At 37.5% G+C, this 13,633-nt stretch overlaps 1 long non-coding RNA gene across 1 annotated transcript in view; it reads right to left on the bottom strand.

The window, feature by feature from the left end:
• The window catches only part of LOC118764927, a 147,881-nt gene extending 135,303 nt beyond the window's left edge, over positions 1 to 12,578 (bottom strand). Inside the window, exon 1 of the long non-coding RNA XR_005000765.1 lies at positions 12,472 to 12,578. This is a non-coding gene — a long non-coding RNA (uncharacterized LOC118764927). The remainder of the gene's footprint in view (positions 1 to 12,471) is intronic.
• Positions 12,579 to 13,633: the final 1,055 nt, after the last annotated feature.

Genomic DNA, 13,633 nt, shown 5'->3' with positions numbered 1-13,633 from the left:
GTTGTTGGGTGAACAAATGTTTGACAACAATCTACTGGATCTGTAGGAGCCAAAGACTTCTGCAAAGGGACACTTTATGTCCAGTTATAGTTAATTAGTACGTGGTCAACTCTGAGCATTCAGATCAAGATCAATTCTTATTGATCAGCTCCAGACCAATTCTGACTGATCAATCCCAGATCAACGCTGATTGACCATGATTGACCAGGCACAGCTCACTCCTCCAGAACATTCTTGAATCATTCAGATCAACCCAAATCGTTGAACCCCAGATCAATCCTGATAGCTCAAACTCAGATCAGCCCTAATTGAACAGGCCTATTGTCAAAATCATTCCAGCCATGACCATCCTGTCTTTTTTAAAGGGATTTAAGTTTATATTGTCTACAATGTTCTTTCCTTTTCAAAATAGTGATATGTTGTTTGAGGGTTATTTAATTGCTATTTTTAGCAGGCCAAGCAACCGTGAAGAGACCCATTGTTGGCTTGTATCAGTTGGAATTCCACAGTATAGAAGGGAGCCACTTGGAGACAGATCTATTACCATTAGCACCTTCATTCATTGAGGATCTGTAAGCATTCTCCACACGAAGAGACTAAAATTTATAGTGCAAGCTAACCATGAAACAAGAGCATGGCCTGATGCCAGGACAGAAGTAGCTATTCAGAATACAGTGTGAGCTAACCATGATACTGAGATATGCTGTAATATCAGCTAAGTGGTTGCTACATGCTTGCCATGTTCTTGAAGTATGCTAAGCTGTCAGAAAATGAGCAGAGATTGTCACCGTAAGAAGGAAAATGGGGAAAAAGGTACATCTGGAGTTACTCTCAAACAGACAAAATGGAAGTCTACAGATATTTTGGTTGTAAGCAATAGGAATGAGAAGTTAGATGACGAAATAGTCACAAGGGTTTTAGGTGAACTTGAAACCTGAATGAAAACTCAGGGGTCTAATGTTCAAGCTGGGATTATGTGGCAAATTTTTGTGATAAACTATAGACTAGATCCATTGACAGAAATTAGAGATGATTGTGGTTCTTTTTGACAAAGCTGGAAAGAATCATTAAAAGCGTTTGCCTGAAGAATTTCTGTTTCGGCAAACAACTGATGAAATATTCATGACAATGGAAGCTAGAAGCAGAGGTTGCAAGAGTACGAAGAATGTGTGTGTGTGTGTGAAGGAATAACTGCTAAGTAATATGTTATATGATGAGGATAAATAAGGATTGAGAGAGAGAGAAAGAGAAGAGGAAGAAGAGGAGGAAGAGGAGGAATATTGGACTACTGTTCTGGAAAGAGAACTGTAAGATACAATGGAGAAGTAGAGATGTTTAGTGATGGATTATTAGAATAGAGACAGAATGAATGTATAGAAAGAATAAATTACACCAGGAAATATATATATATATATAAAATATTTTAAAAAATAATATTAAATATTAAAAAAAAAATACACAGCAAAAAAAATAATAATTCCTCTTAAACTAAGTTTAATCAGTATAAAGATAAAATGATAACAAATTATATGAAGTAGCAAGTTGTTTAAATAGAAAATCCTGTGGATATTTAAGCTGCAACTTGAATTTCTTGGAAGGTTGTTAAGCGGGATGAAAGTGAAATCAAACAAGTGCAAGCCACGGATGGAAGTGAGATTAAACAGTCCATCATCTATTGACTGGATTTATAAATACTTGACGAGAATGATTATTTTGAAAGGCATCAGAATGCACTGGAAGTCTTAGCAGTGGCTTCAGCAAATCGAGGAGAATTAGTTTAAATATACTGGTCTTGGTATGAAATGAAGTGTGGTTATAAGCAGAAGGACTGCAATAAAGAATAAGAAACAGAGTCTATATTTGGACTTTGAATGTTGCATGTATAAAAGGAATCACCACAAATATGAATGAGACCAAAAATTTATAAGGAAGGTGAATGAGTATGAGTAATAGTCGTATCTTTCTTAAAGACATTAACAGTGTGAAAGAAATGCTCAAGCTGGCTTCAACCAGGAATCAAAACTATATATTGGGAATTCAACTGACAGAATCGTGAAAAAAAAAGCTCTTTTATTTTACAACTATTTTATTATAATAATAATAATAATGAAGTTATTGAAAACAGTGCTCAGGTGCACCACAACTTGTCAAAAGTGTGTATAAAGTATATGCAGTAATGTACAAATGTCTGGAGAGCGAACAGTGTATGAGTCAGATACATGCTTGCGTGTGTATGGAGGCCAGAAAATCAGGTGTAGTGTTGGCGAATCTCAGGAAGCATGGAAGTTTTGAAGGATGCAGTGCTCCAACAACTAACAACTGATGCCAGCAGTTTGTTCCATGCTTCAGCAACTCTTAGCGTGAAAAAATGTTTCCGAAAGTCACGGGAGCTGTGGTTTTGTTTTTAATGATGATACATCTGAAACTGCTTGTATTAAAGTGTTTATATTTAGATTAAAATCTTAATTTAACTCTCAGTTCAACTGAAATGATTTCATGAGGTATCAGATTTGTCGAAAACAGCATAATAAAATAGTGAGGGAACCTCTTATGCAGTCACTCAAAATAGCATCCAACTCTTCTTCATGCTGTGCTACATTGCCTTACTAAGTAGACAGACACATTGGATACAATGTCAGAAAAATAGACTTGATGGTCATAGACGATATGTTTTGACTAGAGATCATCTCAAACAAAACCAACCTAGAAGTAAAGAGCATCAACCAATATGTAGAGTGATTAAGGCAGCAAAATGGCAGAATCGTTAGCACACCATGAATGATGCTAAGCAGTACTTAGTCCGTTTTTACGTTCTTAGTTCAAACACCACCAGGGTCAACTTTGCCTTTCATCCTTTCAGGGTCGATAAAATAAGTACCAGTTGAATACTGGGGTTGATGTAATCGACTTACCCCCTGCTCTGAAATTATGTAGAGTGATTAAGGTGGCAAGCAAGCAGAAACATTAGCACACCAGGCAAAGTGCTTAGCGGTATTTCGTCTGCCATTACGTTCTGAGTTCAAATTCCACCAAGGTCGACTTTGCCTTTCATCTTTTCAGGGTCGATTAAATAAGTACCAGTTACGAACTGAGGTCGATGTAATTGACTTAATCCCTTTGTCTGTCCTTGTTTGCCCCTTCTATGTTTAGCCCCTTGTGGGCAATAAAGAAATAAGCAGGCAGAATTGTTACTGTGCTGGGCAAAATGCTTAGCACCATTTCGTTTGTCTTTACATTCTGAGTTCAAATTCTATCTACTCAAGAGATTAGAGTATGAATAAAGGAGCAGAAATAGATGTCTTGAAGTAGAGAAGATTCATGTTTACCTCAATAGGAGAGAATAGAGAGAGGGGAGAAAGAAGATGGTAAAGATGTGATGAGGTGGATACTCAGGTTGCAGGGAGGTATATATATATATATGTCAAATCAATTGATTCCTGTACTTATTTATTTTTTAAGCCTAGTACTTATTCGATTGGTCTCTTTTGCCAAACTGCCAAGTTACAAGAACGTAAACACACCATCAGTTGCCAAGTAGTGATGAGGCTCATACATGTGCATACACGCACACGCACACACACACACACACACACACACACACACATGAAGGGCTTCTACAGTTTCGATCTACCAAATCCACTCACAAGGCTTTGCTCAAGGTGTCATGCAGTGGGATTGAACCCAGAACTTTATGATTGCGAAGCAACCCACTTGTTTATGCTCCTGTAATCTAGCAAAGCACACTGATAGAATAAGTACCAGACATAGAAAAAAATAAGTATTGGATTTGATTTAATCAGCAAAACCCTTCAAGGTGGAGCTCTGGTAAAACAGGTAGAAAATAAAAGATGCCTGTAGGAAAATAGAATATTAAAAAGATTCCCTGGGTGGGGGTTATGTTTTTATTTTTATCATGCTGTGATTTTTTTAACTGCAATATAAATCAAGTTTCTACGAAATTCATTTGAAGTCAAGAAAACGACTCGAGTAAATAGCTTAATCCAAAGACACAGTCTTCAGTAACATGACATGACAAGTCTATAAAGTGCTAACAATATAATATAAAACAAAAATATTTCAAAAATATTTCAAAACAATATTAAAAATATTAAAAATAGATTTTTTTTAATGCTTTGAGAAACATAGAATGTTATGTATTTTGTTGGTTGACTGTTTATTCACTCTCAGACTTATCATTGAATTCTTTATTTTCTTTCTTCAAGTGGCCAGACATAGCTCCTTTGATATTGTGACAATATCAAGATATAAATATATTTTTACATGGCTCGATGGGTCAGGCATGGCACATTGGCAAAGGTCACGATCATTTGTCATTGCTTCCATGAAACCCAGTGTTCAAAAAGTATTTTTTATGTGCCACCGGCACAGATGCATATCTGAGACCCCATTCGGTCATGACACAGACCATGGGATTGCACCTAGAAAATTACTCTCCCAGGTACAAGTCCGTGCAAGGTTGTTTATGGAAGATCAGCAGTCGCCCGTGCATACCACTCTCCTCTCTCCATACCACTGATGTTATCCAAGGGAAAGGCAAAGGCCGATACAGCTTGGCACTTGTGACGTTGCAACTCATTTCTACAGATGAGTGAACTGGAGCAACGTAAAATAAAGTGTCTTGCTCAAGAACACAACACGCAGCTCAATCCGGGATTTGAGCTCACAACGTCACGATCGTAAGCTTGACGCTCTAACCAGTGAGCCATGCACCTTCACACAGATGCATATATATACACACACACAACACACACACAACACACACACACGCATATATATATATATATATCATCATCATCATCATCGTTTAACATCCATTATCCGTGCTAGCACGGGTTGGACGGTTCGACTGGGGTCTGGGAAGCCAGGAGGTTGCACCAGGCTCCAGTCTGATTTGGCAGTGTTTCTACAGCAGGATGCCCTTCCTAACGCCAACCACTTCGTGAGTGTAGTGAGTGCTTTTTATATGCCACTGGCACAGGTGCCAGGAGAGGCTGGCAGCGGCCATGATCAGTTGGTGCTTCTTACGTGTCACTGGCACAGAAGCCAGTCAAGGCAGCATTGGCATCGGCCATGTTCAGATGGTGCTCTTTATGTGCCACCGGCACAGGTGTCACAACTACTATTTCCATTTGATATTTATTTTGATATTGATGTACTTGACTCTACGATCCAAGGTAAGCACAGCAGGTCGTTCTGCAATCCAAAGTACTTTGAATGGGCTGGGGCTATGCAAAACTGGTGCAGGAAGCTGCTCGGGTCTTTGCAGTCACAGCATATCTCCAGAGATCTCGGTCCTTCGTCATTGCTTCTGTGAGGCCCACCGCTCGGAGGTCATGCTTGACTACCTCATCCCATATCTTTCTGGGTCTACCTCTCCCTCTGATACCTTCAACTGTTTGGGAGTGGCACTTCTTCACACATCTCTCCTCATCCATCCGCAGTATATGACCATACCATCGCAAGCGTCGCTCTTGCACACCACATCTGATGCTTCTTATGTCCAGCATTTCTCTCAGGGTGCTTACACTCTGTCGTGCATGCACACTGACATTACACATCCAGCGGATCATGCTAGCTTCATTTCTTTCAAGTCTACATATGTCCTCTGCAGTCACAGCCCATGTTTCACTACCGTGAAGCATGGCGGTTCGCACACATGCATCATACAATCTACCTTTCACTCTGAGCGAGAGACCCTTTGTCACCAGTAGGGGGTAGGAGCTTTCTAAACTTTGCCCAGGCTATTCGTATTCTAGTGGTGACACTCTCTGAGCATCCAACTCCACTACTAACTTGGTCACCTAGGTAGCGGAAACTATCAACTACTTCTAGTTTCTCCCCTTGGAGTGTGATGGAATCTGTTTTCTGAGTATCTGTGGTGTCTATTGCAGAATCACTATCAGAATGATGAGCTTTGTCTGGAAAAATCTGTAGAGCTCAACGAGGACATCCTGCAAGCCCTGGTGGAACAAAATTCCATCATAACTGCTGGGGAACTAGCAGAGAAACTTGGATTTGGTCACTCAACCATTCATCGACACCTACATGTCAGCCAATGGAGTCAATGGATTCTTCACAAATTTCCTGAGTCTAATTGCATACAGAAAGTGAATGTGTGCTCTTCTTTGCAGTCACGGCTCACAAATGAACCTTTTTTGGACCGAATAGTGGCTGATGACGCGAAATGGGTTCCCTATAAAAATGTCAAGTGCCAAAGACAGTGGGTAGGGTAAGGAGAAACACTGGCACCCCAAGCCAAAGAAGGCCTTTACCCAGGTAAGGTGTTGTTATCTTTTTGGTAGGATATGAAAGGTTTAGTTCACTTTGAACTTTTAAACCCAAACCAAATGATAACAAAGGAGATTTACTGCGAGTGACTTGAGTGGCTTAAGTCAGCCCTAGAAGTAAAATGACAACCTTTGGTTTCAAGACGAAAGGTGTCCTTCCATCAGGATAATGCTCAGCAACATACAGTGGGGATGACATTCCAAAGGCTGGAGCAGTTTGAATGGGAAACGATCCCCTACCCACCATATTCACTGGACATTGCCCCATTTTATTATCATTTATTCAGCAGTTTTTAAAATCATTTGGAGGGAAAAAATATGAATTCTGTAGATGAGGTCATAACAGTACTGGAGGAGTATTTTTCATCACAGACAAGTGAATTTTGGAAAAGGGGCTTTCCATGCACATGTATGTATGTATGTATGTTATACATTATCCCCATCTGGTACTCGACCCTCAAGCTATTATAACTACCTAATCCACTGTTTGTATCTCTTGCTTCTTAGGGGTTTTGCTTTGGCACCCCATCATTATCATCTTACCAGATACTCCCACATACCCATATATAAATGTAGGGAGCTGTGTATTTTCTCTATAGCAAAATATCTCAACCTCTACTTGTTTCAGCTTGTCCTTAGTATGAAATCACCTCTCCACCCTCGCAAATACTTCCCCAACCTAGTCAAGAGGGCTTTGCCTTCTCCCTCACTTTTGTTTCCTTTTTCTTGTTCTTTCCTTTCTTGTAAGTTACTTGGCAACTGTACTTAGTGCCTGTAGGATGACAAAAGCACCTAGTACACATTGTAAAGTGGTTGGCATTAGGGAGAGCAACCGACTATAAGAAATCCCATCAAAGCAGACACCATAGTATGATGCAGCCCTTAGGTTCACTGAATCCAGTCAAGCCATCCAACTTATTTCCCATTTCACTGAGATGATAGAGGAGGTGATAACACAGTGCAGCAGAAGCCCCCATTCACTCATGATATGACACAAGGGTGTCTTTTTGGGATTTTGTTTTTTGCTTTTTGTCCTCTACCTACCCTATGTTTGCTGCGCCTTTACTTTGCATCCTTACCCCATCTCATATCCCTATTGTTCACCCCCACTCCCAGTATCTTTTCTCCTCATCACTCATACATCTTCAATACCTGTGCTAACTATACCATCCATATCATTTCATTCTGACATTCACACCTTCCACATGGCCTGTATACAAGAGGCTAAACGGGGGTCACTCTCAACCCTCTTCTTGTCCTTCACAAAGCCCTCTTATAAGGTGCTGCACTAGACCACCTTCTAGTTCCATGTCTAATGACATGTACAGACTCCAGTCTTTAAGAGAACTAGCTTCCAATAGTTCCCAATAATGACTTAGATAATGGTAACTCATCTGACCCATGCCAATGAAGAAAGCAGATGTAAAATGATGGAGATGAAGTAAATAGATAGATAAATAGATAGATAGATAATAGATAGATAGATAGATAGATAGATAGATAGACAGACACGTAGATGGCTGGATGGATGGACGGACAACATACATACATACACACATACATACATACATACATACATACACACATACATACATACATACATATATACATAAAATTCAGGTAGCAGTCTAATGAAGATTGGCTATACATAGTGTTTCTATTGATCAGGTATGTGTGTAACAGAACGAAAGTATAAACAGGCAACCAGTTGGTATCAGATCAGATTATAACTTTTATATATTTAAACATTGAGCAAAACTGAAAGTAGAAAAGAATGTTGCAGGAGTTTGGAACACAAGAGGTCAATAAAAGATGGCACGTATATGCTGATTTTCTCCTGGAACACTTATATGGTAAGCCAGAACTATTGGTATTAGATAAAGCTGGTCATCATAGATACAATCCAAAGCTGAATAAGAAGAAGGTGGAAGGCATACAGATAGTCCCTTACAGCTGTTTCAAGAATACATGGGCAGATGGTGTATTTCCCAGCAGCAACTGGAAGACATTATAGTAGCAATGTATTCTCTCATCCTCAAGTTTTATCAATGTTCAAATATATTAAAGCCTTGTAGTGATCGGATACCAGTCGTTGGCCTGCTTTGACCCCGAAAGTATGAGATCAATTTTGCCTGTCATTCTTTCAGGGCTGACAAATTAAGTACCAGTGGAACACTGGAGACAATGTATTCGACTAGTCCCCTCTCCCATAATTTCAGGCCTTGTGCCTTTAGTAAAAAGGATTATTATTATCATTATTATTATTATTATTATTATTATTATTATTATTATTATTATTATCATCATTATTATTATTAAGGTGGTGATCTGGCAGAATTGTTAGCACACAGAGCAAAATGCTTAGCGGAATTCCGTCGGTCCTTAGGTTCTGAGTTCAAATTCTGCTGAGGTCAACATTGCCTTTCATCATTTCAGGGTTGATAACTTAAGTTCTAGACAAGTATTGCGGTCGATGTGATCGACCATCCACCTCCCCTCAAAATTCCAGGCCTGATGTCTGTGATAGAACAGTGCATGCCATCAAAGTGACACTGGGGTACAAATATACAAAAGCCCAACATACCCATCATGACTACCTGTCTGCTAAGGGTACACCAGGCGCATGCATCACAACCATATGTGCGTGACATGGTGATCTCATATCAAAATAAACAGCACATGACCTTGCAGGTGGGGCCCAGTTAGAATTTTCTTCTGGTCGAGTAGCCCATCCCGCTCCTAAGGTCCCTGAATAAGGGTTGTTTGAGGATGATGAAAAAAACACCCATGCTTTCAGAGGTGAATTATTCAAACCCCAAGGAATTCCTCTCAACACATGGCTATGATGCCCCCCACCCCGCCCATTACTTCTGTTTACAATCAGAGATGCACATATCTTCAGCCACAAAGGGACATGTTCAACTGGTCATGGTCAAGCAACTGACAAGCACATTTGTGATATTGAGCAGAATATTTGCTGTTATTATGACAGTCCCCCTCCCCACAAAATCCAAGCCTTGTGCCTGTAGTAGAAAGGATTATTATTATTATTATTATTATTATTATTATTATTATTATTATTATTATTATTATACATACATACACACATGTGCACAAATATATACAGTACACACACACACATGCAATGGTTTTTATATATAAACATATATACACACATAATGTATATATGCATAAACATTATCATCAGTATCATCATCATCATCAGTATCGTCATCGTCATCGTCATCATCATCATCATCATCTTCATCATCATCTTCATCATCATCTTCATCATCATTTAATGTCCTGCTCCAAACAGTCCAACACATTCTGGCAGCTTGACAAGAGCTGTCAAACCAGAGGACTGCACCAGGCTCCACTGCCAGCTTTGGCACGGCTCCTAATGTTGAATGCTCTTCCTAATGCCAACCACTTTACAGAGAGTAGTGGGTGGTTTTCAAGTGGCACCAACACCAGTGAGGTTGTTAAATAACATTTAAGACAAAACACCTCAAATGAGTAGAGAATGGTATTGAGCAAGGTGGATTTATGTCAAATGATTTGTGTTTAATCAAGAGATTAGAACATGAATAAAGGAGCAGAAATAGATGTCTTGAAGTAGAGAAGATTCATGTTTACCTCAATAGGAGAGAATAGAGAGAGGGGAGAAAGAAGATGGTAAAGATGTGATGAGGTGGATACTCAGGTTGCAGGGAGGTATACCTGTGATGGTGGCACATAAAAAGCACCATCTAAATGTGGCCGATGCCAGTGCTGCCTTGACTGGCTTCCATGCCAGTGGCACATAAAAAGCACCAACCAATCGTGGCTGCTACCAGCCTCCCCTGACGCCTTTGTCGGTGGCACGTAAAAAGCACCCACGACACACGGAGTGATTGGAGTTAGGAAGGGCATCCAGCTGTAGAAACACTACCAGTTGAAACTGTAGCCTGTTGCAGCCTCCTGGCTTCCCAGACCCTGGTTGAACCGTCTAACCCATGCTAGCATGGAAAACGGGCGTTAAACGATGGTGATGATGATGATGATATATATATATATGTATATATACATATATATATATATATATGCTTGTGTGTCTGTGTTTGTCCCCCCACCATTGCTGGACAATCGATGCTGGTGTGTTTACATCCCCATAATTTAGTGCTTCAGGAAATGAGACGGATAGAATAAGTACTTGGTTTATAAAGAATAAGTCCTGGGTTGATTTGTTTGACTAAAGGCGGTGCTCCAGCATGGCTACAGTCAAATGACTGAAACATATAAAAGAATAAAAGAATACACACACACATGCGCATGCATGCACACACACACACACACATACACACATATCTATAAGCATATATATTATATATATATATATATATACACACATGTACATACCTACATATATATATATATATATATATATACACACATACAACATACATACATACATACCTATCTACATACATATGTATGTATGTACATACATGCATACATACATACATTCAAAGACTACATATCCAATCCATACCTCAAACAGTAAAAATCTGTAAAACTTTCCAGAAGTTTGTCATTTAAGTATATATGAGCATGTCTAGACATGTAACCATATGCATGAGAATACATACTTAAAACTAAACATACAAATTTACACATATACATACATACATATATATGTATATATATATATATATGGAGAGAGAGAGAGAGAGAGAGAGAGAGAGAGAGAGCCCTACAAAATACTATATATCAAGTACTGAGTATCAAACACCATGTGTACATGTAACAAATCCTATTGCATGTATTCATATACATATGTATGTATATATGTAATGTATGTATGCTTATATTTATATATGCACACACACATATTTATGTATATGTGTATGCATACATACATACATACATATATATATATATATATAATATATATATATATATATATATGTATATGTATGTATATATATTATATACATACATGTGTATATATATATATATATATATATACATATACATGCACAAACATATATATATGCACACATATATGTATGTATAATATATATATATATATATATATATATTATATATATATTATATATACATACATACATATATACACGTATATATATATATAAGCAAGTATGTATGAATATGTGTGTATATATATATATATGTGTGTCTGTGTGTAATATATGTAAGTATAAAATCACAAACACACAAAGAAATACACACACACATGCACACACACACACGTGCGCGCACACAGAATTATTTGCTCCCCATTGAATACCAGCTATTTGATATGCAGTGCTATACATGATACTAACAGATATATATACAATAGTGTTAATTGCTATTTAGTCAATATTTGCCATTTGACATCCGCTATTATTTACGTTATGAGCAAACGTATATGCCGATAAGTTGCCATTCACCTGAGCACCGTACATGATAAGCTCATCATCATCATCATCATCATTATTATTATTATTGTTGTTGTTGTTGTTGTTGTATAGTATAATTTGCTATTAAATACTTGATATCCCTTATTACACGCAACACTAACGAATTTATCTTTCTCTTGACAGTGATATTTTTGTTAGTTTCGTTAACACAAGGTCACTGTTAATTGAGCATATCTATGATCATGCACATTCTAGACATGACCATCTCATCATACTTCTTCATTTTCCCTCTTCTTATCATTATTATCATTATTATCATCATCATCATCATCATCACATCATCATCATCATCATCATTATTATTATTATTATTATTATTATTATGATTATCATTATTATTATTATTATTATTATTATTATTGTTGTTGTTGTTATTATAGTTATTATTTTTTGGCAAGTAACATGCCAAATATCACATTATATAACATCTTTAAAGAGTTCATTCATTTTAGGATAGGAGGTTATACATGATTCAAAGTGGGAGGGATTCAGGTGTTAGTTCTAGTGACGGCATAGGTCAAGCAAACTACATGGAGTCAGGTAACAATGGCTGGGGGGAAGAGGAAGGGGGAAATTGAAAGTGAGTGTTGTGCTGAAATGTTATCAGAAAATTTAAAACTACAATAAACAACACAAATGAAATAACTAATAAAAGAAAAACAAAACAAAAATATATCAACAACTTTTATACACACCCCATTGATGTTCCATCTTCTCCGCTCTGACTCTAAGTTATATACAAGTTCATATACATACACATATACATACATATATATGTATATATATGTATATATATATATATATATATATATATATATATATATATATATATATATATATATATATATATATATATATATATATATATTATATATATATATGTATATATATGTATGTATATGTATAGATGGTTTATGTATATTTATGTATACATACTTATATATATATATCTGCCAGTTTCTTTACTGACACAAGGAGTAAAATGAGAGAACAAAACTGTTTTATTATTGTCTCGTTCTTCCGTTTGCTCTGGGACTCAGCTTGTTGTTGTTGTTGTTGTTGTTGTTGGAGATGTTGATGTTGATTTTGTGGTTGTTGATGTTGTTGTTGTTGTTGGTGGTGGTGGTGTTACTGATGTTGTGATTGACATTGTAAATACACCTGTTACCGTAGTTGTCACCTGTTATTGTTATTTTTCCTTTTTATCACATCTTATCACTGCTGTTGTTGTTGTTGTTGTAGATGTGTTAGTTGATGAAAGTGTTGCTGTTTTTGTTACTGTTGTTGTGGTTGTTTTTGCTGTTGTTGTTGTTGTTCAGTATTTTCCACTACTTTCATATTTGATTGTTATGTATTTGTTACTGTTGTTGTTGTAGTTGTTGTTGTTGTTGTTGTCGTCTTAAAATAATAACAGAAGTTGCAAGTGTGGTCTCGCATCTTTGAAGCAGCCGTGGAAAGCAAAAAAAAAAAAGAGTAGCTCACACAAAACAGTAGACTGGACTGGACAATGTTGGTCCATCCATCCGTCTGTCTGTCCGACTCTATGACAGTCTGTCAGTCCGTCAGTCCGTCTGCTTGTCTGTCTGTCTGTATGTCTGTTGGCAAGCATGAACAAGACAGAGGAAAGTTTAGAGAGAAACAGAGATTCAGATGGAAAGAGAAAAAGAGTGAAAGAGAGAGAGAGAGAAAGAAAGAGAGTCTAGGTAAACAAACGCACTGTCTCCTGGGTCACTCTACTATTTTTAGCCATTAAATTTTTTTTTCATATTTTATTTATTCACTTATCTACCCCATCTCCCACCCACCCCACTTTCCTTGGTGGTGTACTGAACTACTCAAGACAGTAGCTTTGGGAAG

Source organism: Octopus sinensis, linkage group LG9, assembly GCF_006345805.1.
Source record: "Octopus sinensis linkage group LG9, ASM634580v1, whole genome shotgun sequence".
NCBI lineage: Eukaryota > Metazoa > Mollusca > Cephalopoda > Octopoda > Octopodidae > Octopus > Octopus sinensis.
Note: the sequence above shows the minus strand (reverse complement) of the source record. Positions and strands in the feature narration are given on the sequence as shown.